General features: G+C 44.7%; 1 long non-coding RNA gene and 1 pseudogene across 1 annotated transcript in view; one reads left to right on the forward strand and one right to left on the reverse strand.

Annotated features, from left to right (window-relative positions):
• The window catches only part of LOC106502060, a 93,543-nt gene that overhangs the window by 53,154 nt on the left and 15,167 nt on the right, over positions 1–25,222 (forward strand). The window lies entirely within an intron of this gene.
• On the reverse strand, positions 1,335–2,676 carry LOC102185246 (annotated as a pseudogene).

The following is a 25,222-nucleotide window of genomic DNA, read 5'->3' on the forward strand; positions in this document are numbered from 1 at the left end:
TCACCAACAACTTCGCTACTCTCCTGCTGCATAAGTGTGACAGATGAAGTCGGTGAATTCTGTCATGACGGTTTTTTATCTCCTCCCTGGGTACCTAGATCTGTGGAAGAAATGGTAACAAATCCTGGTCAAAAGTCAAGCCTCTGGACTCTTTTTTTCCTCTGAAACAAAAGTGAGTGAGAATGTACTAATTCTCACAATTATCTAAGCCACATAATGCTTAAAAAGTCCTTTTTGATACTGACCTTTTAGTGGTACTGACGGCGCAATTCTAGTCTTAATTTTAACTTCCTTCATTTTATATTGCATTACATATTTGAAATGGCAGGCTGTAGTTCATGAACTTTCTTAGGTTATTTTTAAACAAGGTGGGTTGTAAATAGGGTAACGCTTTGGTGTATTTTTAATATCTATGTTTCTACTTTTTTTGTGAAATAAAAATTGGTTTACCAGTTGATTCATGGTGTTAATTCATCTCGTGTCTCCTGTTTGCCAGTCACAGTACTAGGCCCTGGAGATACAAAGATTAAGACCTAATCTCTTATTTTAAAGGTGCTAACATGGGACAGAAGGAAAGACATGCAAATAAGTATTGTTATAAGAACAGCAAACACTTCTGTTGAATTTACTGTGTGCTGGAAACTGTTCCAAGTGCTTTCTAGGCATTCACTTTATCTTGTGAATTAATCCAGAAGCCCTGTGATGTTTGTACTGTTATTTCCCCTATTCTTTTTTTTAGAGTATAAAAATGTATTACACATACAGAATATTACCACTAACAAACGCAGACAGGCAAGGACACCACGCTATGGGATGGAGAACGGCTAGCTCTTTGGAAAGTGAACAGGTTGGGTGGCTTGGAGCCTCATGCCATACGGGTTGGCCAGTCAGATGGGAAAGCACATGCCAAACTCTGGGGACGTCAGGGCGTCCAGGGACTGCTCTGGGTGTCCGCTGCCTTCCCATCTGATCTGGGGCTTCGAAGGACGCCACAGCCAGAAGCAAGCAACTGAAGCGAGGGGGCTTCCTAAGGTGGGCCAGGCTTGTCTCTGAAGTCACGGCAACACCAGTGTTAGCAGTATGTTTAATTGGATGGCTTCCACAAACTACGCATAACGTTTCTAACCATCACACTTCAGTGAAATACAGAACATTAAATTAGAGGCTGTGGGAAGAGAATGCAGCCCCTTCCAGTCCCAGTTGGCCTGGGGGTAAGCGTTGGGGGGAAGTTTCTTTTTAAACCGAGCCCCTCATTTCAACGTACAAAAGAATTACTCTGATCGATATTAAACTGTATTGAAAACAAAATGGACTAAAAAGCAAATACTACTCTATGTTGGGGTGAAAATGGGAGGAAAGAATGAGTCCTTCAAAGCAGGAGGGAGACAGCTGGGGAAGGTTCGGCAGCTGTGACCCTTGGCAGTCACTCACGCTGCTCCATTTTTACTTTCGGTGGTCTCAGGAAGGTCCGGTTTTTCTTCTCTTTCTTTCCTTTTGTATTTGCTTGGAAGTTTCACCAGCTGTGCATGCTACCATCTCGACTTTGCTAAAAATTTTTCCGCCACTCCCTTTCTTGTTGGGTTTTTGCTTGACCTTCAGTCTCTTCCTCCTGTTGTTGCTTCCGTTCATGCGTCTCTTTGGCTTTTCATTTACAGCTCAGCAAAGAGTTTCACGGTCTGTTTGTATATTGCTTGTTTGAACAGCTCAGGGTTCCTCCTCCACATTTGTAGGCCTGCCTTCCTTCTTTAATTGCTTTTTTCGCTCTTTAACGGTGTGTTCCACACCTTCTCCTCCTGCCTGAATCGCACCTAGGGCCCTCTGCTTTTGTTCCTGATCCGGTAGCAACGTGTAAGCTTTGTCCGCAGCTTCAAAAGCCCCTTGTGCTCTGTCAGCATCATCTTGAGTTTTGTCAGGATGCACCAGTATGGATAATTGCCGAAACCTCTTTTTTATTTCTTCATCTGTCACTTTGGGATCTATCTGAAGAACCTCAAATGGGTTCAAATTGAAGTAGGAAGAACCAGGACGAGTTAGTCTTTCAATCTGATTTTTGGACATTGGAACTGAATCTCTCTTCTCTATTTGTTCCACCTCACTGTGAGTGAAGTCACTCAGTCATGTCTGACTCTTTGCGACCCCGTGGACTGTAGCCCACCAGACTCCTCCATCCATGGAATTTTCTAGGCAAGAGTACTGGAGCGGATTGCCATTTCCTTCTCCAGGGGATCTTACTGACCCAGGGCTCGAACCTGGGTCTCCCGCATTGCGGGCAGATGCTTTGACCGTCTGAGCCACTAGGCAATCAGAAGGTCATAAATGCTTCCTCTGTGCTCCCTCCTTCACCCAGAGCCCTGCTCTCTCATGGAGCTGCCATTTCCCTGGCCCAGCGACCATGTGACTCTATTTTCTCTGTTTTATACATAGATAAATTAGGGCAGAGAGAGGTTAAGCACTTGTCCAGGGTCATAAAGCTTGTTTTGGTTGACAGTCAAATGCAGTAAGATACAGAAAGAGAGCTGCCTATGGAATGCTCTGGCAGAACAAGGGGACATCCACCCTCGGGGCTGGGGAATGGAGCTGTACTATCATGCTGTCTTCCCAGAGGAGAGGATCCCTGAACAAGTCCTGTTCAGAGAGCTGGCTGCTAAGTCACTTCAGTTGTGTCCGACTCTGTGCGACCCCACAGACGGCAGCCCACCAGGCTCCCCCGTCCCTGGGATTCTCCAGGCAAGAACATGGGAGTGGGTTGCCATTTCCTTCTCCAATGCATGAAAGTGAAAAGTGAAAGGGAAGTCGCTCAGTCGTGTCCGCCTCTTCGAGACCCCATGGACTGTAGCCTACCAGGCTCCTCCGCCCATGGGATTTTCCAGGCAAGAGGACTGGAGTGGAGTGCCATTGCCATCTCCGTCAGAGGGCTGGGGGAGTCAACATTTCTCCAGGAAATACTTCTTCATTAACATAAAGACTGCATCGTAAAGAAATTCATAGGTGGAGTCAGTGACGAATACTGGAAGATGAGGGAATAGTAGAAATTTACCAGTTTTCTGTATTTTCGATCTAAATGATAAGGAAAAAGATCTCCAATTTTGAGGAAGATCTTTGTTCCCAGGTGATATAAGATATGGTAAAAAAAAAAAACATGGCTTTTGTGAAAATCTAATAGAAATGTTAATCTAGTTGCACTCTATAAACATGTAGGATAAATGTGTGAACTTCTGAAGATTTACAATGAATGCCCAGTCACTGAAGATTTTATCTTGGAAAACCTGAGTTTTTCTACTAGTCTACTACTAGTGTTTATTTTATATACATGCAAGGGAAAGATTGGATTACATCTTTCAGGTTTAAAATGGGCAGAACTACCTGATTTAGGTAGATTAGTTTCATCATTACAGAGATGAAAAGCTATTCAGAAGCTGGGCTGGTGGCCTGTGCCGGCCAGGCTGTGCTGGATCTCTGCTTTTCCACCTTCCCATCCGCCCGCTACTCTGTGGAGAGACTCAGCCCTGTGTGTAACCATCCTTGCACACCCTGTACCCCAGCAGGTGACTCTTTACCTGCTGATGTCCTCATTATTCCCACTCATCACTGCTGACTGCCTCATCGTCCTCCACCCTGGCCCTGCTTCATGGGATCATCCACTTCCTTTCATGACTGCTTGTCATCACCAGTGATCTTCTCCCCAGCTCCCCTCAGCTCCCCACTTCCTAGACCTTGTCCACTCATGGCTCAGATCAGTAAGTCTGAAATTCCTTCCTTGACCACCCCTTCTCGTCCATCCAGTTACACCCTCCACCTCAGGTTTGTTCTCACTGAGACTCAGCCTTAGTTCCTTCCTGCCTTTGTTCCCTCTTATCCATGTGGGATCCGTGGTCCAGGTTTTAAGTCACTCCTGACCTGTTTGTCCTTTTGCTTACACCTGCACTGCTGAGCAGTGTTGGCGTGAATCATACCACGAGGTGGATTGTACCTGTTTGCGTAAATGGAGGGGTTGGTTGCCCAGTAAGTACTGCACAGCACTTGCACCCTTTGATTCTGGTTAGCTGTCCTTCTGATTCTTCATGGTGCCTCTTACTAAGCTAACATCAAACTCACAATGTTTTTCCTCTTCTCATCTGCTGACGCGCTCCTACGGTGGGCGCTGTTGTTCTACCCACCACCTACCCTTCTCTGTCCCTTGGCATCCATGACTTGATGACTTCTTAGGTTTTCATCCACTTTTCATACTGTCTTAATCTTTGTAGGTTTCATTTCTGTCACACTGACTGCTGTCATAAGGCAAAGTACACGTGTCTGTTTTTCTAAGTACAGTAAAATGTTCCTGTGCGTCTGTCCTTTGCTTTCTGTGGGGGGAGAGCCAGAATGTACTGGAGGGTGGCAGGTTCCTGGCGCGCTCGTGCTGTGTGCATGTGAGCACTCAGAACCTCCCTCCATGACCTTAGCCAGATGCCATGCCAAGCCACACACAGGAGCCGCCTCCCTCAGCTGCTGGATGGTTCTGTACTCTGCAGAGATAGTGCCCTAGGGCTTATTCTACATGGTTGCAGTGGAAATTTTGATTGGCATCTTTCACATTAGAAATGGGCAGGAATTTCCCAGAGAGTTTGGTTTTATTATTACAGTGTTCTAATAAAAACGTTTGTCTTCAGTGTGGCTCACCTTTGCAGACTATCAAGGTGCAGCAAGGTGAGAGTTCTGGCCCCCCCTTCTGTTAAGTAAACCTCAGCTGTTGTTCTCATCTACGCCTTCATGTGCTAACTCTGATCTGCTCCTGGAGGGCGGCTGCCCACTCTCCTGCTGCTCCTTGTAAATGCTGCCTCTCCGCAGCTCCTTATGCCTCTCACTGTTTTCCCCTCTTCTCTTCTTTGTCTCATCTCTTTGGTTGCCTTTCACATAAAATTAGGAACATTTAGTAGACACTATTCATTGATTTATTATTTCATTCCAGAGCCATGCATTCAGGGATGCAGAGATTTTGAGTATGACATAGTGCTGCCCTTGTGGTAGTCATATGGAACCATCTAAATGTGGGATTCCAGTACATTGTTAAAGTCTGTGCTGAGCATTACATTGACACAATGTCATACGGTCTCTAAAAGAATCCTGTAAGGTTGCTGAGACGATCCACATTTTACAGAGGTGGCTCTGGAACTGGTCATTGGCTCAGGATCCTTAAATGGCAGGTCGCTTGGTGGGAAGAGCGTCTGAGTTCAGGCTGCAAGCCTCATGCTCTAAACTACTGTAGATGCAGTTTTTCTCCCCTCCCATGTTGCCTTTCTCAAAGGCTGGCTGTACACAGTAGAATTCATGATACAGTGATAGACTGTTTACATGCTGAGTGTTGACTTTACATTTATAGTGAGCAATTGGAGAACTAAATAGCTGGAAGTCATGTGTGGTAGTATGTTTATTCTTCCATATATGGTGGTATTTCATTCAGGATGATTGCTGGATGGCAGTGTCCTTTCTCTTCCTGAAAATTATACCACCTTTATTCAGCTTACGGTGCATTTGGTATCACTGTGATTCTCGTGTGTAACATATTCTCACCAAGGTATTTTATTTGCCCCTCTGTGGTGGCTCAGACGGTAAAGCGTCTGCCTGCAATGCGGGAGACCCGGGTTTGATCCCTGGGTTGGGAAGATCCTCTGAAGAAGGAAATGGCAACCCACTCCAGTACTCTTGCCTGGAAAGTTCCACGGACGGAGGAGCCTGGTAGGCTACAGTCCATGGGGTTGCAAAGAGTCGGACACGATTGAGCAACGTTACTTTACTTTACCTTCTAAAGGCCAACTTCAGACTTAGGCCTTGACATGCTTCACCACAGGTCTGATATTTTAAGTGGCTTCACAGAGGGTATGTTGTAACCACTTACAGATCACTGAGGATGATGGTTTAGGCCAATTTTCGCTGCTGTGATGAGCTGGAAATGAAGTCCTCTGCCTCCTCTGGAGGAGCCTGAGCTGACTGCATCCTGGGCTGGACCTGGCAACCCTGATGTGCCCCAGCTTCACTGCCTTTTGGAGAGCTCCCAGGTCCTGACTGTCACAGTTACTACCCTCTCTCCCAACTCTTTGTTTTCATTGTTTTACTCTAGAGAAGCAATTGACGATTATTCTGAGAGACTCTTCTATAAGAACTAGCTATTAATTTGTTCAGTAGATGTTTCTTGAGCATCACCACCAGCCAGGCTCTCTGAGTGCTGGGGCCACGTTAGAGCACAAAACAGAACTTGTGTCCACTGGAGCTTCTGTTCTGGTGTGGGAAGCACCCAGGAAGCCTGTGAACACGTGCTACGATGCCACGTGGTGATAAAGGCTGCAGTGAAATAAGGCTGAGGAAAGAGGGGGGAGAAGTGGGAGGGTGGGGCGTGCTGCTACGTTCCCAGGCTGCTCGGCAGAGGCGACAGTTAACCAAGAGCCTGTGTGTCTGTTAGCTTGGGCTGCTGTAACAAATGGAACATAGATGGGCAGTTTAGTGACTTTTTATTTCTCAAACACATCTGGAGCCTGAAAGTCTTGAGATCAGGGGTCAGCATGGGCAGGTGCTTGTCGAGGACTCTTCCTGATTTCAGACAGTTGCCTTCTTCCTATATCCTCACAGGGTGGCGAGGAAGATCATTTCTCTTGAGTCTCTTCTTACAAAGACACTAATCCCCATCATGGGGACTCCACCCTCATGACCTAATCAACTCCCAGGGCCACCACCTCCAAATACCATCACAGTGGGGTTCAGCTTCAACCTGTGAATTTTTGGGGGAGGCAAACATTCCGTCCCCAGCACTCGGTGGAGGAAGAGCACTCCAGGCACAGGGAAGTGACAGTTCGGAAGCTCTTGGATGAGACTGTGCTTGGCTTGTCAAAGGAACAGCTTTGTCCATAGAACAGGCAACAGAGGAAAGAGCATTTGGAAATGAAGTTGGAGAGAGACCGAGATCCAGTCCGTGTAAGGCATGAGGTGCTTTTCAGAATAGGGGAAAGATGTGTTAGGACTTGTTATTTTAAAAGGTCACTTTGCATGCTCTGGGATTGGGGGTCAAAAGCAGAAGCTGGTGTGGTTTAGGTGAGAGGTGGTGTGCCTGAGGTGGGTTGGTAGCTCAGTCTGGATTGGGGAAGAGATACTTAGATTAGGGACACTGAAAATAGAACTGGTGCATTTTCCTGATAAATCATGTGTGAGGTATGAACAAAAGAAGAGCCAAAGATAACTCTTGAGGTTTTTAGACTGAACACCTAGGTAAAGGAAGGTGCCACTCACTGAGAAGGAGAAAGTAAGGGTTGTGTTGCAGGAGAGAGCGACGGGGCAGGAGAGAGGGCAACGGGGCGGGAGAGGGCGACGGGGCAGGGGAGAGGGCGACGGGGCAGGGGAGAGGGCGACGGGGCAGGGGAGAGGGGCGACGGGGCAGGAGAGGGCGACGGGGCAGGGGAGAGGGCGACGGGGCAGGGGAGAGGGCGACGGGGCAGGGGAGAGGGCGACGGGGCAGGGGAGAGGGCGACGGGGCAGGAGAGGGCGACGGGGCAGGGGAGAGGGCGACGGGGCAGGGGAGAGGGCGACGGGGCAGGGGAGAGGGCGACGGGGCAGGGGAGAGGGCGACGGGGCAGGAGAGGGCGACGGGGCAGGGGAGAGGGCGACGGGGCAGGGGAGAGGGCGACGGGGCAGGGGAGAGGGCGACGGGGCAGGGGAGAGGGTGACGGGGCAGGGGAGAGGGCAACGGGGCGGGAGAGGGCGACGGGGTAGGAGAGTGTGGTCACATCTCAGGTCATCTCCAGACCCCTGGGACAGCTGCCGAGTGTGAGTTCTGAGCTTTGCGCAGGAAGGAATTCAAGAGTGAGCCATAGTAAAGTGAAAGATTTATTCAGGGAGAAAATGCTCCACAGGCAGAGCGTGGGCCATCTTGGAAGGCAAGAGGCCTGGGAGTATGGGGTTGTCAGTTGTTACAGGGATGGGTAATGTCATAGGCTAATGGGTGGGAAGAGTATTCCAGCTATTTTGGGGAAGGGGTGGGGATTTCTAGGATTTGGCCCACCACCCACTTTTTGATCTTTATAGTTGGCCTTGGAACTGTCATGGTGCCTATGAGTCCATCGTTTAGCCTGCTGGTGTGTTACAATGAGTGTATGCTGAGGCTCAAGGTCTACCGAAAGTAGACTCATCCACCATTTTGGACCTAGTTGATTCTAACCAGTTTATATCATGTCATCGGCCTGTGTCACTCTTTTAAAGTTTGTGCTCTACCCACTCTTGTCTCAGTTGGTAGGGAAAGATGTTGGTATGAAAAAGGATTTCATAGTAAAGTATCTTTTGGAAACATGGTTCTAGAGCATGATCAGGACAGCTGCTGTAGACATGGTGAAAGACAAGTGAAAGTGAAAGTCGCTCAGGTGTGTCCGACTCTCTGCGACCCCATGGACTACATGGAATTCTCCAGGCCAGGATACTGGAGTGGGTAGCCTTTCCCTTCTCCATGGGATCTTCCCAAGCCAGGAATAGAATCAGGGTCTCGTGCATTGCAGGCAGATTCTTTACCAGCTGAGCTATGAGGGAAGCCCGACAAAAGACAGGGAGGAGGCTAAAGAAAATAATTTTTCTTTATTTCCCTGTCTTTCCCTCTTAACTGTTCTCACCTAGAGTTACTGTATATTGTTGTAATACCTAGGAAAAAACAGTTTAGTCCAACCATTTGTCGGTTTACTCAAACAACTGATTTGACATTTTAATTGACCACAATCATCATGATTGCACTGATTGTTCAGATAGAGTCAACCACTGTGTTTGGTTGAAGCCAGAGCAGTCAAGGGTGCATTCCAAGTTTCCTGAAGAATTTTCTCAGCATTAGAGAGCAGGAAGGTGGTGTTTGCCCTCAGTGGTAGATTGGCAGAATACTGAGTGGGAGGTCCTTAGGGAATACGGGTAGGAAATAGCAGAACAAGATGAAAAACTACTAACAGAGACTGACTTGTGAGCAACAAATAGATCAGTGACTGAGTTAGAACACAGGGTATTCGAGAGGGTCCATTTAGATTCTTTGGTGGGGTGGATTCCCTCATGGGCCCTCCCAGAGTTTAGGGTGGATTCTGCAGTGTAACTGAAAATGGCTAAGGGGAAGGGAGCTCGAAAGGCTTGGCTGAGAAGAATGGGAAGGATGGGTCTGCCAGTGCCCATCATCCCATAGAGAGGTGTGCAGGACCAGTGTGCCCTCCCAGGGCCCTCAGTGTAGGTCTGTGTGATGGGATGGTGCCCACTTCCTATGTTTTTTAAAATAGATTTTGGGTTTTTGTGGATTTTTTTCAGGTGAAATAACATAAAATTAGCCAGTTCAAAAGTCAACAGGGGCATTTAATGCATTAATATTGTAAAACCACCATCTCTGCCAAGTTCCAAACATTCTCATCGCCCCTAAAGAAATCTCTGTAGCCATCAAGTAGTCATGCCTTATTTCCCCCTTGTCCTAGCCCAGGCCAGCATTTTCACATCGTCATCTTTTTTATGGGGCACAAAAAAGCAGCTTTGATAACGGTTGAATGCACAGGCTGCTTTTGATCAAGGAGCCTAGGTTAGGGATGCCACTGTTGTACAGGTATTGTTTAAGAATACCAGCTGCCCCCATACCTGGAGACCTTGGGACCTGTGGGAAGCTGCAGAAGTTTCCTCAAAAACTCAAGAGAAGCTGCTGGGCCTGTGGGAAGCTCAGCTTGCCTCTGTCCTCCTTCCTGCAAAAAGGTGCCTTTGGCTTCCCAGCAGAGGATCTTGGAAAAACAAGTGTGTTGAGGTGACGCAGAGGTTAAACCCGCTTTAAGGTAGCTCTGCTCATTCCCACACAACTACAGACAGGCACAGTTAAAGGTAGTGTGTAAAGTGACCTTTCCAGCTTTGCCTGGTGTGCATCTGGCACCACCATTTGGTTGATGAGGGCATCAAGAAATTATAGAGACGAATGAGAACACTGGGCCTTCCCAGGTGGCTCAGCGGTAAAGAATTCACCTGTCAGTGCAGGAGACTCAGGAGATGTGCGTTTGATCCCTGGGTCGAGAAGATTGCCTGGAGTACGAAATGGCAACCCACTCCAATATTTCTCGCTTGGAAAATGTCCATGGACAGAGGAGCTTGGCAGAATACAGTCCACAGGGCCCCAAAAAGTTGGACACAGTGGAATGAGTGAGCACTCATGCACATTGAATCATTAATGTGTTCTTTCAAACTAGAATTTATAAGATCATAAGGTCTCAAGACTTGGCCACACTCCTGTCATTAGAAAATGGCATTGTCCCAGATGTTCCAGCAACCAAATGTTGGAAGCCTAATAGTAAGATTTCTAGGGCACTCAGTGAGCTATGTGAGGCAGTAGAGAGAAATACACAGAGTGGAAGGAATTTTAATTCTTTCTTTCATCCTCCTGTTACGGACAGAATGTTTGTGTCCCCACCTGCAAGTTTGTTTATTGAAGCCCTAACCCCCAACGTTACGGTGTTGAGAGGTGGGGCCTTTGTGGAGCTAATCAGTTTAGAAGACACGGGAATGGTGTCCCCATGAGGGATCAGTGTCCTTGTAAGAAGAGGAAGCTCAGAGCTTTATTTCCCCATCTGCACCCCCATGAGAGGACACAGTGAAAAGGGGAGCTGTCTCCAAGCCAGGAAGAGAGCTCTCATCAGAACCTGATCATCTGGCACCCTCATCTTGGACTTACAACCTCCAGTACTAAGAAGAAGTTTTCTATGGTTTAAGCCACCCAGTCTGTGGAATTTGTTATGGAGGCCTGAGCTAGTAAGACCCTGCCCCTTCATATTTATTCATTTGATGAGCTAGCTATAGGTACCAGTTGTACAAAACTAGATAATTAAACCCAAGCACTACAGTGGTTTGTAAAGTTTAAGTAAAAATTTATCTTCCCTTTAATGATAAGACCTCTTGAAGGGTCTTACCATAGGGTCACAAAGAGTCAGACATGACTGAGTGACTAACACCACACTTTGAAATTGCCTTTTAACAGTTTGAGGTTTATTTTAGATCATACCATCCAACAGGCTGGCCATTTGCCACTTGCGGCTATTTTAATTAATTAAAATTAAGTATAAGTAAAGGTCCTGTTCCTCCGTCAAGTACTGGCCATCCTCCAAGCCCTCAGTAGCCAAATAACCCTGTTGGACAGGGTAGGCAGAGAGCATTTTCATCACCACAGAATGTGCTTTTCAGCAGAACCATTTTAGATAAATTCTATTCACACACAGACATGTATTTATATATATGCATACATTTATGTGTGTGGCTGGCATAGTATTATACATATGTTCCTGCAACTTGTTTTTTCCACCCAACAGAGAAACTGTTAATTTAGCGTGATGCACATGTAATATCATGCCAGGAAAATTTTAAAGCAGTGCATCATCAAACATAGAGTTTCAGCACAGTAAAACTATTTCAGTTTCAGATTTTAAAGGTAATTGCAGCATATCTTTTAGGCTTGCTCCAACTTTAGCTAGAGAAATTATTTTTAGAAATAGTCCACTCAGCCTTGGATATGTCAAGAAAGAAGATTCAGGAGATGTAGGTTGAGCTTAATCCACCATGCTTGCCATACACACTTATACACACGTTTCCCAAGTGTCCCTCTTTCATGACAGGGATTGTAATCTTTTTCTGTTTATCCGCTATTCAGTAGAACAGGTCTGTCCAAAAGGGTAGCCACTAGGCACATGTAGTTATTTAAATTAAGTTAAACTACAAATTCAGTTCCTCAGTTGTACTGGGCACATTTCAAGTAACCATTAGCCACATGTGGCTGGTATGTATGAGTGTTGGTCAGTGTGGCTACAGAATGTTGCCATTTTGCCGACGGTCCATATGGACAGTGTCACACTGGAAGCTTCCTTCAAATAGCTTTCTCATTAAATGTAGTGATTTTTACACAGGTGATTAATGGGGGACCCTGCCCAGGAGGATGTGCCAGAATTTATGGGGCTGTGTGGAGACCTTGCCCTTCCCACTCAAGATTGTAATTCTTTCCTCTGAAGACACATATTCCTTCAACTATTTGTTAAGTAGTCAGACACGACGAAGCGACTTAGCAGCAGCAGCAGCAGTGTCCCATAGGAAGTTAATTGTGGGGAAGAATATTGGTACCAAGAGCTTTTCAAGGTTAGAATATTACTTTGTGATAATTGGTGATGCACACACACTGGTAAATAGCACCTCTGTGTACAGGGAATGTTACTGTTCAATTTAGAAAGTAAATTAGTTACAGTGAATGCAGACGAAAATATGTCGAAGCTCTTTAGAATGAGAAAAGAATAGAATACTGGAAATGCATTTTTTGGGTACAAAACAGAATGTGGTCATGTTGACATTTATGTTAGAAACTACGTAGCCTGGACAACTTCACAGGAAACAGTAAGAACAGTTCTCTCTGGGAAGGGAAACGAAGAACAGAATGGCTTTTCACTGATGCTGTTTTTGTAATGTCCCTATGTGCTTGTTAGAAAAAAAATCAATACAGCAATTAAGGAAAAAATAAAAGACACCCTTAAAATGTGCAGAATGTAGGATAGATTGTTAAAGGAGATAAGGGTCGCATAAGATACAGAGATTTAAACAGTTGAGTAATAGCAGAGGGCTGGCCAGCGCTTTCACAGCATGCCAGGACCCAGGGTTGGTACACCATTTCCTACAGACTGCTTATTTTGCAGCAGTTAAAGCTATTTAAAACTTTTTAAAAATTATATTTAATTTATTTTAAAAGGAAAAACGTTCCTAATTTTTTTTTTTTTAATGCAAGCTTTCTTGACACTTGTGGAATACAACTTAGGATTTAAACTCGAGGAAATTATTAACCCAGAAAAACCTAGGCTGGGCCCCTGCACTCCAGCTCCAGTTTTTCAGGAAGATGGATACTGCTGTTAGCTGGGTTTAATTAGAAGGGTGACAGGCTCCAGTTTATGCAGCACATGCTGCCCACACGTGTCACGTGTGCGCCAAGCAGAGACTTAGCAGTCTACACTGCTCCTTCTCCTCCCCATCCTTCACTGACAGCCACTACCAGTGACCAAGAGGCGACAGGGCCCAGCAGCCTGGAAGTGGGGCAGTGGGACAGGGAGCTTCCTTCCACCATCAGAGTCTCTGTATTTCAGCCTTCAGGAGACCATGGCATCGAAAATGGAGTGTTAGTTTTTGAAAAGAGAACCCTGTAATTCAGTAACGTTGACCTTTTTCTATTAAAGCTAGTTTCTTTTTCAGAAAAGGAAACTAAGGGGGAAATAACCAGTGAGGGGAAAATTATGTCCTGAACTGCATATGTTACAAAGGAAATCTTGTTTGTTGTGGAGTTTTAAGGCACAGATTCCCAAAGGCAAGGGTAATTTTCAAAATGGTTAGCAATCAGTACGGCCTCAGAATCCAGACGTTCAGAATGGATGCCGACTTAAATAACTGGTGTTGGCTGTCCCCATGGGAACAGGCTGGATGTAACTGTGGCAGCTCTGTGGCCATGAGATTGAATTCTGGTTAATGGGAAGTGTGTTACCATGTGATCCTTTCCAGAACCGCCCTTAAGGGACAGCGTGTGTCCCTTTGGCCCTGTCATTATTTGTCACTCCCAATCCGCGGTCTAGGATGTAGATGCCGCCACCCTGGACCATGAAGTTGAGCCGTAGGTGATCAGAAAACACGACAGTGGAGTGCCACGCTTGCCTCCCTGGACTTTTCCCTGAGAAAGAAAGAAACTTCTCTTGTTTAAACTGCTGGTACTTTGGGCTTCCTGTCTTTCTCAGCCAAAGCTAATTCTAACTACTGTAGGTCCCTCTCACGTTAGGTAGATTCAGTTTTATTTTATTTAAAACCCCCAGTTATCCTGTGAACTAGGTACTTCTTGTTCTCATTTAAGGGGTTAGGAGTTTGAGGTTAAATAAAAATTAAATAACTTGCCCAAATACACCCAGCTAGAGCCAGCCTTTGAATCCATGTCTGATCTTTCTGATACTAAAGTACCAGAAGCTTAATCCTTGCTTTAGTAATTCATAGAAGCATGAAGAAGGGCCTGTGGCGTATGGTTTTGTAACATTCACGCTTTGGCAGAGCCCCAATTTTGTGGATTTTTTAAAAGGACGTTGGGTTTTTCAGAGAAATTCATTTGTGGCTTTTTGAATGTGACAAACATGTTAACACTTTTTCAGTCAATAATACTTATCAGAAAAGTTTTTTTTTTTTAAATTTCAAAGAAACCTATGTTGTTTCTCTGCCAGTATTTGCTTAATTGTAATTTGCTAATGGGGATGTTTCATAGAAAAAGAAAATTGTTCATAAAGAGATCTTGTAGTTCATTTTTTGGGGATTTTTTTAGAGTTCTTCTTACTCTGAAACAACTCCAGACCATTGCCCGTATTTGTTGTGTGATCATGCAGAAATCGGAGAAGGCAATGGCAACCCACTCCATACTCTTGCCTGGAAAATCCCATGGACAGAGGAGCCTGGTAGGCTGCAGTCCCTGGGGTCGCGAAGAGTTGGACACGACTGAGCTACTTCACTTTCACTTTAATGCATTGGAGAAGGAAATGGCAACCCACTCCAGTGTTCTTGCCTGGAGAATCCCAGGGACGGCGGAGCCTGGTGGGCTGCCGTTTATGGGGTCGCATAGAGTCGGACACGACTAAAGTGACTTAGCAGCAGCAGCAGCATGCAGAAATTAAGATGACAGTGGAATGAAGGTAATAGGTTTTCCAGATGGTCACAGGGAGGCAGCTTGTGCAGCCAGTATTGCTGTAGTACAGACACAGAACAGAGACCTGGGAGGGCTGCGAGCTGAGTTGTTCCAGGCTGGGGTGGAGTGGGCAGGCCAGCAGCTGCTGCCCAAAGGACAGGTAGGGCCCAGCAGACCGGAGGAGGCTGGTGAACCGGTCCAGAGCAAATAGCCATTTGGCAGCAAAAGCTGCAGTAGAGACCAGGCTCTTGACCAGCTGCCCAGGCTCCTGTTGGTCCTCTGGGTGCCACTTCAAGTTCACTCAGTCATTGCAGAGCAGACATGTAATTGGTTCAGAACAGCCATCTCTGAGTGTATTTCTGGAAACACTTGGATCTGCAGGGTTTGCTGTGTGAAAAAGGATCCTATGGGAAATAATTTTGGAGAAATGCTATGTTCTAACAACTTTCCTGAAAATTCACAGTGCACACTTAGCATTATAAAAGTCTAAGATGTTGAGAATTTAACTTTACTAAACAGTCTCTGTAACTTACTTGAAAATGAAATTTGTATCTTTTTAAATTTAACGTCCTGTGGAACTACTTCATGATTGTTTTAATCATCAGTTAATCATGGTGTTGGAGATTGATGTTTGAGTGGTTTGGGTTCCTGAGGAGATACAAGATTTGAATCTTAACAGCATGGAACTTCTCTTGGGGTCCTGTTCGCTCTTATTTTCCAGGCCACATTCTTTAAAGTTCAGTGCCTCTCTGTGTATTTCACAGAAGCAAATCTGAATGTTTGAAAGGCCCTTTGAGGTCATCTAATTTGGCCTCTTCATTTGCTAGTTGAAGAAAGTAGGATTTAGAAAGATTAAGTCACTTGCCAAAGGCCAAACAGCTAATAAATAAGTGAGGGTGCTGGAGCCAAGATCTCTTAATGTACCATTAGTCAATTCCTGGTGGAAATCACTGGAGTTATGTAGTTCCTTACTTTCAAGACTTTTTTTTAACAATATCCTGATTGGGATGGGATAAGACAAAGAAAGTGGATGTTTGCTTTCCTGTCAAGGCTTGGGAGAGGTAAAGTGAGCCAAAGAGGGTGTGCCCACAGGGGCAGAGACGGAGTTCAGTGAAAGGAGTCCCGCAGAGGAAGGCAGGAGCCTAGAGCAGGAGTGTCCTGAAAGATCACCCTATTTGTGTGGCTGAGGATGACTTAAAACAAGCTCTCTGATTTTCACTTCCTTCCCCCTGGCTCCTAAGCAACAAACAGATGAACAGCTCGACAGACAGGTTTGTAGCTATTGTCATATTTTACAGGGTGGCAGCTGCTGTGAGGCCATCAGGAGTGCTCATCAGCTGCCAGAGGTAATACTCCTCTGTTTTCCATGGAGTTAAGGATTTGCAAAGAATGACTTTGCAAAGAACTTTGCAAAACACTGGAAATGTTTTTAAACAGGGCCTAGGATATTGACATCATTAGGGTCCAGTTCAATTCAGTCGCTCAGTCGTGTCCGACTCTTTGAGACCCCGTGAATCGCAGCACGCCAGGCCTCCCTGTCCATCACCAACTCCCAGAGTTCACTCAGACTCACGTCCATCAAGTCAGTGATGCCATCCAGCCATTTCATCCTCTGTCGTCCCCTTCTTCTCCTGCCCCCAATCCCTCCCAGCATCAGAGTCTTTTCCAATGAGTCAACTCTTCCCGTGAGGTGGCCAAAGTACTGGAGTTTCAGCTTTAGCATCATTCCCTCCAAAGAAATCCCAGGGCTGATCTCCTTCAGAACGGACTGGTTGGATCTCCTTGCAGTCCAAGGGACTCTCAAGAGTCTTCTCCAACACCACAGTTCAAAAGCATCAATTCTTCGGCGCTCAGCTTTCTTCATAGTCCAACCCTCACATCCATATATGACCATAGGAAAAACCATAGCCTTGACTAGATGGACCTTTGTTGACAAAGGAATGTTTCTGCTTTTGAATATGCTATCTAGGTTGGTCATAACTTTCCTTCCAAGGAGTAAGCGTCTTTTAATTTCATGGCTGCAATCGCCATCTGCAGTGATTTTGGAACCCAAAAAATAAAGCCTGACACTGTTTCCACTGTTTGCCCATCTATTTCCCATGAAGTGATAAGACCAGATGCCATGATGTTTGTTTTCTGAATTTTGAGCTTTAAGCCAACTTTTTCACTCTCCACTTTCACTTTCATCAAGAGGCGTTTTAGTTCCTCTTCACTTTCTGCCATAAGGGTGGTGTCATCTGCATATCTGAGGTTATTGATATTGCTCCCCGAAATCTTGATTCCAGCTTGTGTTTCTTCCAGTCAGCATTTCTCATGATGTACTCTGCATAGAAGTTAAACAAGCAGGGTGACAATATACAGCCTTGACGTACTCCTTTTCCTATTTGGAACTAGTCTGTTGTTCCATGTCCAGTTCTAACTGTTGCTTCCTGACCTGCATACAGATTTCTCAAGAGGCAGGTCAGGTGGTCTGGTCTTCCCATCTCTTGAAGAATTTTCCACAGTTTATTGTGATCCACACAGTCAAAGGCTTTGGCATAATCAATAAAGCAGAAATAGATGTTTTTCTGGAACTCTCTTGCTTTTTCCTTGATCCAGCAGATGTTGGCAATTTGATCTCTGGTTCCTCTGCCTTTCAAAACCAGCTTGAAGATCTGGAAGTTCACGGTTCATGTATTGCTGAAGCCTGGCTTGGAGAATATTGAGCATTACTTTACTAGCATGTGAGATGAGTGCAATTGTGCGGTAGTTTGAGCATTCCTTAGCATTGCCTTTCTTTGGGATTGGAATGAAAACTGACCTTTTCGAGTCCTGTGGCCACTGCTGAGTTTTCCACATTTGCTGGCATATTGAGTGCAGCACTTTGACAGCATCATCTTTGAGGATTTGAAACAGCTCAGCTGGAATTCCATCACCTCCACTAGCTTTGTTCATAGTGATGCTTTCTAAGGCCCACTTGACTTCACATTCCAGGATGTCTGGCTCTAGATGAGTGACCACACCATCGTGATTATCTGGGTCATGAAGATCTCTTTTGTACAGTTCTTCTGTGTATTCATGCTACCTGTTCTTAATATCTTCTGCTTCTGTTAGGTCCATACCATTTCTGTCCTTTATCGAACCCATCTTTGCATGAAATGTTCCCTTGATAACTCTAGTTTTCTTGAAGAGATCTCTAGTCTTTCCCATTCTGTTGTTTTCCTCTATTTCTTTGCACTGATCGCTGAAGAAGGCTATCTTATCTCTTCTTGCTATTCGTTGGAACTCTGCATTCAGATGCTTCTATCTTTCCTTTTCTCCTTTGCTTTTCGCTTCTCTTCTTTTCACAGCTATTTGTAAGGCCTCCCCAGACAGCCATTTTGCCTTTTTGCATTTCTTTTCCATGGGGATGGTCTTGATCCCTGTCTCCTGTACAATATCACGAACCTCCATCCATAGTTCATCAGGCACTCTATCTATCAGATCTAGTCCCTTAAGTCTATTTCTCACTTCCACTGTATAATCATAAGGGATTTGATTTAGGTCATACCTGAATAGTCTAGTGGTTTTCCCTACTTATTCAATTTAAGTCTGAATGTGGCAATAAGGAGTTCATGATCTGAGCTAGTCAGCTCCCGGTCTTGTTTTTGTTGACTGTATAGACCTTCTCCAGAAGGGTCCAGATTGCTTTGATTTACATTTTCTTTCTTTCATGGTGAAGTTGATAGAGCCTGCTCATTGATTGCTTTATAAAATTGGATTCTTCATCATTGTGCAAGGTTCTTTTTTGGTATTATTTGTTGTGTTAGAATGTCATGTCATAAATGTATGTGGATTTCATCTCGAGTATTTTTCTTATGTTTTACGAAATAATGTCTATTTTCTTATAATGGAACAACACCCTTAATTTGTTACAACCAAAGCTTTCTGTTTATGTGTCCCCTTTTGAAGGTGCTACATTCAGAATGAAAGCTGTAAATCTAACCTCAAAATGTAAGGAATATTAAGTTTTCCTCCTGACAGCCCGGGAGAAGAAACAAGTCATAAGACTGTGGCACTGCTGTGTTTCTGTTAAATGTCTGGAAAATTCCTATAATACCAAACACTGGGACACAATTTCTAAAGTCTTTAGTCCCTGTTGTCATCTCTTGTAAAGAACTGAAAAGAAGATTTACCTCCGTAAAAAGAGATAATACCAATCAATATCTGTTGAAACTCTGAGAATAAGTTTAACTCAGAAGATAACAGAATAAGTCTTATTTCTGAAAGCATTAGTTTTCTTCCCATCGCTGTAGATCTGATGGCTTTTAACAAGCCCTGGGGTATTGATCATGAATGCTTATAATTATTTATGTATATATGTATTTATTTCAGAGTAGTTTTAGGTAGAGAGATAGCATATACCCCATGCTTCTCTTCTCCCCAGACACAGCACCCCTCATTATCAGTACCGCCCACCAGAGCAGTACATTTATTTCAATTGATGAAACCGCAATGACAGAGCTTAATCACCTGAAGTCTTGGAGTTGTACATTCTGTGGGTTGGCCCAATGTTTAATAACGCGTATCCCTCATTATAGTACCCCATAGAGTATTTTAACCACCCCAAAATTCCCTGTGCTCCACCCCTTCACCCCTCTGCCCCTGCAACTCTCAAGACCACTGATCTTTCAACTGTATCCATAGTTATATGTCATATAGTTGGAATCCCATTGTATATAGGCAGTAACTATATTTTGAGTTAGAAAATTTTTCTCTTATTTATGCATCAGGGATAATACATGAGGGCCTGGCGTGTGTTAGAGGCTTTTTTGAAGTAGAAAACTCATCAGATATTTTTGTCAAGTGATTCCTGTGACGATTTTACAGTATGAAGACGAAAGTCACTCTTTTGCATATGAGTATTCGTTTTCCTTCTGTTGACCCAGCGCCCAGACCGGATGAACACACTGACCTGCGTTGCTTCTTTCTGCTTTCTCCCAGGCTGGCCTATCTACCTGGCGTGTTCTCTCTCTCCCACCCCTGGACTCCCAGACATCTTTGAAAACCTTGAACAATAGCTGCTTGGGAAACTTTATTCAGCTCTTTTCCTTTCAGACAGACCTTCCTCCAGTGTCTTTGTTCACAGTTTTAACTATCACACTTTTTGACCCTAGTGTAATTATTGACTTACATGTCTGTCTCTCATTTTTCTAGGCACTAACTTCTCTGAGGACAGCGGCTAGGTCGTCTTCATGTCTGGAAGCTAGTAGGCCTTCAATAATTATTTCTGAAACTGAACTTCTCCATGTTAAAAAAAAATGTGTTTTAGAATTGCTTTTCATTATATCAAAGAGATTTTATCTCTTTTAATTAGAATGAACTCACTCACCATGCAAAGTGAAAAAAATCATGAGAGTATTCTTCTGAATTACTCTTATGAGTCTAGTGGACTCCCTGGTTATCACAAAACACTGCTGGAATTTTATCTTAACCACTCCAGTCCTCTTGCCTGGAAAATCCCATGGACGGAGGAGCCTGGTAGGCTGCAGTCCATGGGGTCGCTAAGGGTCGGACTCGACTGAGCGACTTCACTTTCACTTTGCACTTTCATGCATTGGAGAAGGAAATGGCAACCCACTCCAGTGTTCTTGCTTGGAGAATCCCAGGGATGGGGGAGCCTGGTGGGCTGCCATCTGTGGGGTCGCAGAGTCGGACACAACTGAAGCGACTTAGCAGCAGCATTCTATAAATATCTCTAGATTGTGTATTCCTAATTCTGTGAAAAAACCTGAGACTCTAAAGTTCATTTGTTTCTAGAAGATTTAAGAAGAAACTAAGATAAGACTCTTCAGTGCTTTATATCTATGTATCTTCAGGTCCCTATGGTATGAGGTATTTTCTTAGATTGACTTCTCCTCAGAGAGACATGGATGTCTGTGTCCGTAGTTTATCTGGAAGGTGAGAGAAACCGCAGAAGCTCCAGTAGTGGGTGACCAAGCAAGTCTCCACTGTGGGCAGCTGGAGCCCTGCTTTGCTGGTACTCTGGGAGGCCATGTGAGGAACCTGCCTTGGCGGATCCCAGCGGAGGGTGTAGAAGCTGGATCATTCAAACGTCAGCTCTGGTCATCCCCTGACTGAAGGCAGAAGGAGGGTGCTTGCATTCATTTCTGGAAGTCTGCATGCCCTGTGGTCCCCCTCTGCATGCTCGTGGCACAGCCCTCCAGCACAGACTTGCAGCGATGGGTCAACAGGGGCAAGCGCAGCACGGAGCCCAGAGATGAGATCGGGGTCTGTGGATGGGGGCGTGCGGTGCCTGGTGCAGGTGGAGCCGCGTGGCTGCTTATTTGGCAATTCAGTCTTAGTCCTTTGAATCATGAAATATCCAGATAGAAAGAGAAAGATAATTAAGCACAGCACTTTCTCCTGTTTGAGCTAACATAACTAACTTTCCCTTATAGAGAGGAGAAGTTTTATGAAAGGTCAGTTTGATTGAGTAGGCATTACAACCCCCTGCCTGTGCTTTGGTACCTAACTACTCCTTTGTCTTTGATTTTCTCTCATTATTATAAAGTTCTTCCTTGTACTCCATAGGTTTCTACCTGACGGTGACGTGGGCCTGTGTTCCTGGGTTTCGGAGGAAGGAAAGCCCCACTGCTCACACTTATTCCGTACATGCTCTTTTAATCTTCAGAATAAGCCTGGCACATGGGTTTCATTTACAGATAAGGTGACAGAGATCCAGCAATGGAAGATCCCAAATGTTTTTAGAAATTAAATGACTTGCCAGGGTCATGGCATAACAAGTAATGCTGACTGTCCACAGTGGCCCTTCAGTTTGGGGAGGGCAGCAGGGTGACACTTAATAGAACAAGATTCGGGATCACTGCCACACAGAAAATCTTTTCTTCATCTCCCTTAATCCAGCATATCCTTGAATAGCGTGAGAGGTAGGGACAGGAAGGTTGTCTTCTTATTGTACATATACCTTGCTCCTTTCTTCCTCTTCTCCTAAAATGTCACGGACTTCAGGTCAGGATGACAGCTAGTTCATTGTACTCTATCAGCCTCTTGGTGTAGATCCCCCGGAGTTGGAAATGGCAACCCACTCCAGTATTTTTGCCTGGAGAGTCCCCATGGACAGAGAAGCTGACGGGCTATCTTCCGTGGGGTCATAGTCAAACACGACGGAGCACACACGCATGCGTGGTGTGCAGCACTCACTGAGTCCATGTAGGGAGATCAGATGATATCCAAGCTCTGCAAATACACACTGGGTTTCTGTGCAGTGCACAGAGTAGAGACTAAGTATTTGCTGACTTTTGAAGCAGCAAGTGGTGGCCTTTGAAAATGGGAAATAGGGGTGGCTGTGGGAGTCCCTTCCTCACACCATACACAGGCTATGTTGAAGGGGTCCTGAGGTGGATTGGATGGAGGCAGCATGGCTAGAGTAGTGTCTCATGATCAGTGATTGGGAAGGGAGGCAAAGTCACATGGTAAAGGCCAGGCTGAGTGTGAAGTATGAAGGACAGTGGTATAGAAGTAGCAGGGGAGGTCCAGTCAGAGACCAGCAGGATTGAGCTGATCCAACGCAGGAAGCTGTCTGGACAGAGACGTGGACCACAGCTGTATGTGAGAGCGCATGCACGCTGCGTCGCCCCGGTCACGTCTGACTCTTCGCAGCCCCACGGACTGCAGCCTGCCAGGCTCCTCTGTCCATGGGATTTTCCAGGCAAGAATACTGGAGTGGGTTGCCATGCCCTCCTCCTAGAGAAACTTTGGATTGTGTATAAACAGACAACTGCAAAAAGAATGTTTAACCTTCGTGGATGTAGAAATAAGTAGTGAAAAAAAATGAGATGCTTTGAGCTGAGTCCATTTTTTTCTTGTTACATGTGATTTAATAGTCCTCAGTCATCTTTAGAGGTGACCTAACTAGAATCCTGTCCTCAGATATGGGCTTAGGGTTTTGAGTGTGTGCTTGTTCTATTAGCTAATAGGGCTGATAGAAACTGGGAGGTGGGTTTGGAAGAACTAATTTCTCTTTGACGACAAGATAGCTGAGAGGCAAGGATGGAAATCCAGGTGGCTGGTGATGGGACTGAGCATCCGGGATTTTCTGACTGCTTGCTCAGTACTCCTGCACCATGCCATGTCTCCTCCACTAGGGAAGGACCTCATCTATCCTATTATGTCACGAGTACCGTGTCCTTAACCCTTTTCAGTATCCCCTATTAGAGCACTTCAGAGAACTCGGCTGCTTTAAGGCACCATTATTAAACCTTAGTTGCGTAGATCACCAAACCTTAGTGCATTTTTCTTCTGTTTAAATATATTTGAGTCAACCCCATTTCTTTTTTTCTCTCTGCAGTATTTTCTGTCGGCCTCAGAGTTATATTGATCATTTTTTCTGAAAACTCTTGGGTAAATTCTTAACAGTTGTCAGTGATTAAATAATTTCAGTAGGAAAAATGTATGTAATCCTAAACCCTCAAGCTGACATCTCCTTAACTTAGAGGACACTGAATTCAGTTAGAAACTGAAGTAACTGCTTCATGGAGTAGCATAGTTACCATAAGATGAGGTCCCTAGAATAGAGCTCTGTGTCCACTTGCCTTGAGTTTCTGTAGTCTGTGCCCACATGGAGTTTAAGACCACAGTCAAAAACAAAAAATACCATGATTTGGTAACAAAATATCTCTTAAATTCTGTTTGATGCAAAACAGTCAAATAGTATATAGATAAATCAATGAAAACAATGTATTTTTGAAGGCTAAATACCTAAAGTTATCAGTGTGGTGAACTAACAGACCCCAGGTATTGTGAAATGAGAACTTACAACATGTTCCAGCTCTAAAACCACAGTCATGTCCACTGGGGACTCTGGTCCTTTGTATGTAGCTGGCCTTCAGGTGCTCCATATGCGAATAGTGTGTGCATGCTCAGTCACTTCAGTTGTGTCTGACTCTTCGCAGTCCTATGGACTGTAGCCTGCCAGGCTCCTCTGTCCATGGGATTGTCCAGGCAAGAATACAGGAGCAGGTTGCCATGCCCTCCTCCAGGGGATCTTCCTGACCCAGGAATCGAACCCATGTCTCAGGCCTCCTATATTGGCAGGCAGGTTATTTACCACTAGTGCCACCTGGGGAAATGGACTTCAGCCTGCCAGGCTTCTCTGTCCATGAAATTCTCAGGAAAGAATACTGGAGCAGTATTGCCGTTCCCTTCTCCAGGGGATCTTCCCAATCCTGGAATCAACCCTGGGTCTTCGGCATGGCAGGCGGATTCTTTACCACTGTGCCACCGGGGAAGCCCTGTGTAAATAGCAGTCCTTCTTAAATGCTAAGAAATGCCACATACAAAAAACTGGGGTATTGAAAGAAACGTCCTATCAGCTGCAGTCTCTTAACTGAGAGTATGGGTATATTTGAATAGAAACAGCTCGAGCTGTGTGTGTGGTTGCCCAGGTTAACTGGGGCGGGGGGCCGGGGAGCGGGGGGAGAGAAAAGAAAGCCAGTCGGTTGCAGTTTCTGAAGATGTGCATGCAAGTAAACCTCTCTTTCCCTTTCTCCTCAGATCTGAGGCTTCTAGTTTAATTTTATTCACAGCCATGAATAAATTACTTATTATTTGTTATGCCTTTTTGTAGCATACAGTGAGTGATTGATATATTGCTTAGCTAGCTTATAATCAGTGGTGAGAAATGTTCAATGTCCTGTTTAAAGAGAATGATCATCCTTTAGTTTTCTGGAGTTTTCTGCTGTTGCAGGTGTGCTTTCAACTTAGATGACTGCTTCTAACCAAAGAAATCATCCCTTAGCTGACTCTGCCTGGAAAAGCTGAACTGTATCACTGAGATGCTTCTAGTTCATTCACTGTAATGCTCCTGTGATGTCTAAAATAGTTTTGGATGCAGTTAATTTTGTCTGCAGTTGAGGAATGGTGGTCTTTATGATTTGATTTAGTAATAACAGTATTTTTCAGGACTTGAAATTTATGAAATTAAAAAAATAATTCCACATATTTTCATAGTAAAATTTCTTATTTCATGAGGACGAATGAAAAACTAGTTTGACATTTTTTTCAGACACACTGGTCAGGAAGTGGTGCTCTGATTTCTTTCCCTTTTTTTCCTCTGTTTTGTCAGCAGGTGGCGTCTGAGCTGTTTCCTATTGCTTCTGTTTTCTTGCCTTTTTATTCCTTTCCTTCTTCCCTGCACCACCCCCGCCCCTCTTGGCAAACATTTGTCACAAGAATGGATGCTGTTACTTAAAAAAGTCTGACTGTGACATATTGTCTTTGCAAAAGGACAAGAAGGAAATGAGGAAACAGGTTTTCATTGCTCAAGGCATAATACAGCTGGTTGATTTTTCTCTGCTAACATATTTGTTAGAGGAACATTCATTTTCCTTTAGAAGCAGATGTTACATTTTATTGTAACAATTAAATTTGCTTTTATATTTCTATCATATTGCTTTGCATGAAGATAGCTCCTCTTTTCTCCTTTTTTAAAATACTAGGCTGTTTTCCAAAGAAAAATGTACAGCTAAATTGATTAAAATACATTTGTGCTTAGTT

This window comes from Capra hircus, chromosome 4, assembly GCF_001704415.2.
Source record: "Capra hircus breed San Clemente chromosome 4, ASM170441v1, whole genome shotgun sequence".
Classification (NCBI taxonomy): Eukaryota; Metazoa; Chordata; class Mammalia; order Artiodactyla; family Bovidae; genus Capra; species Capra hircus.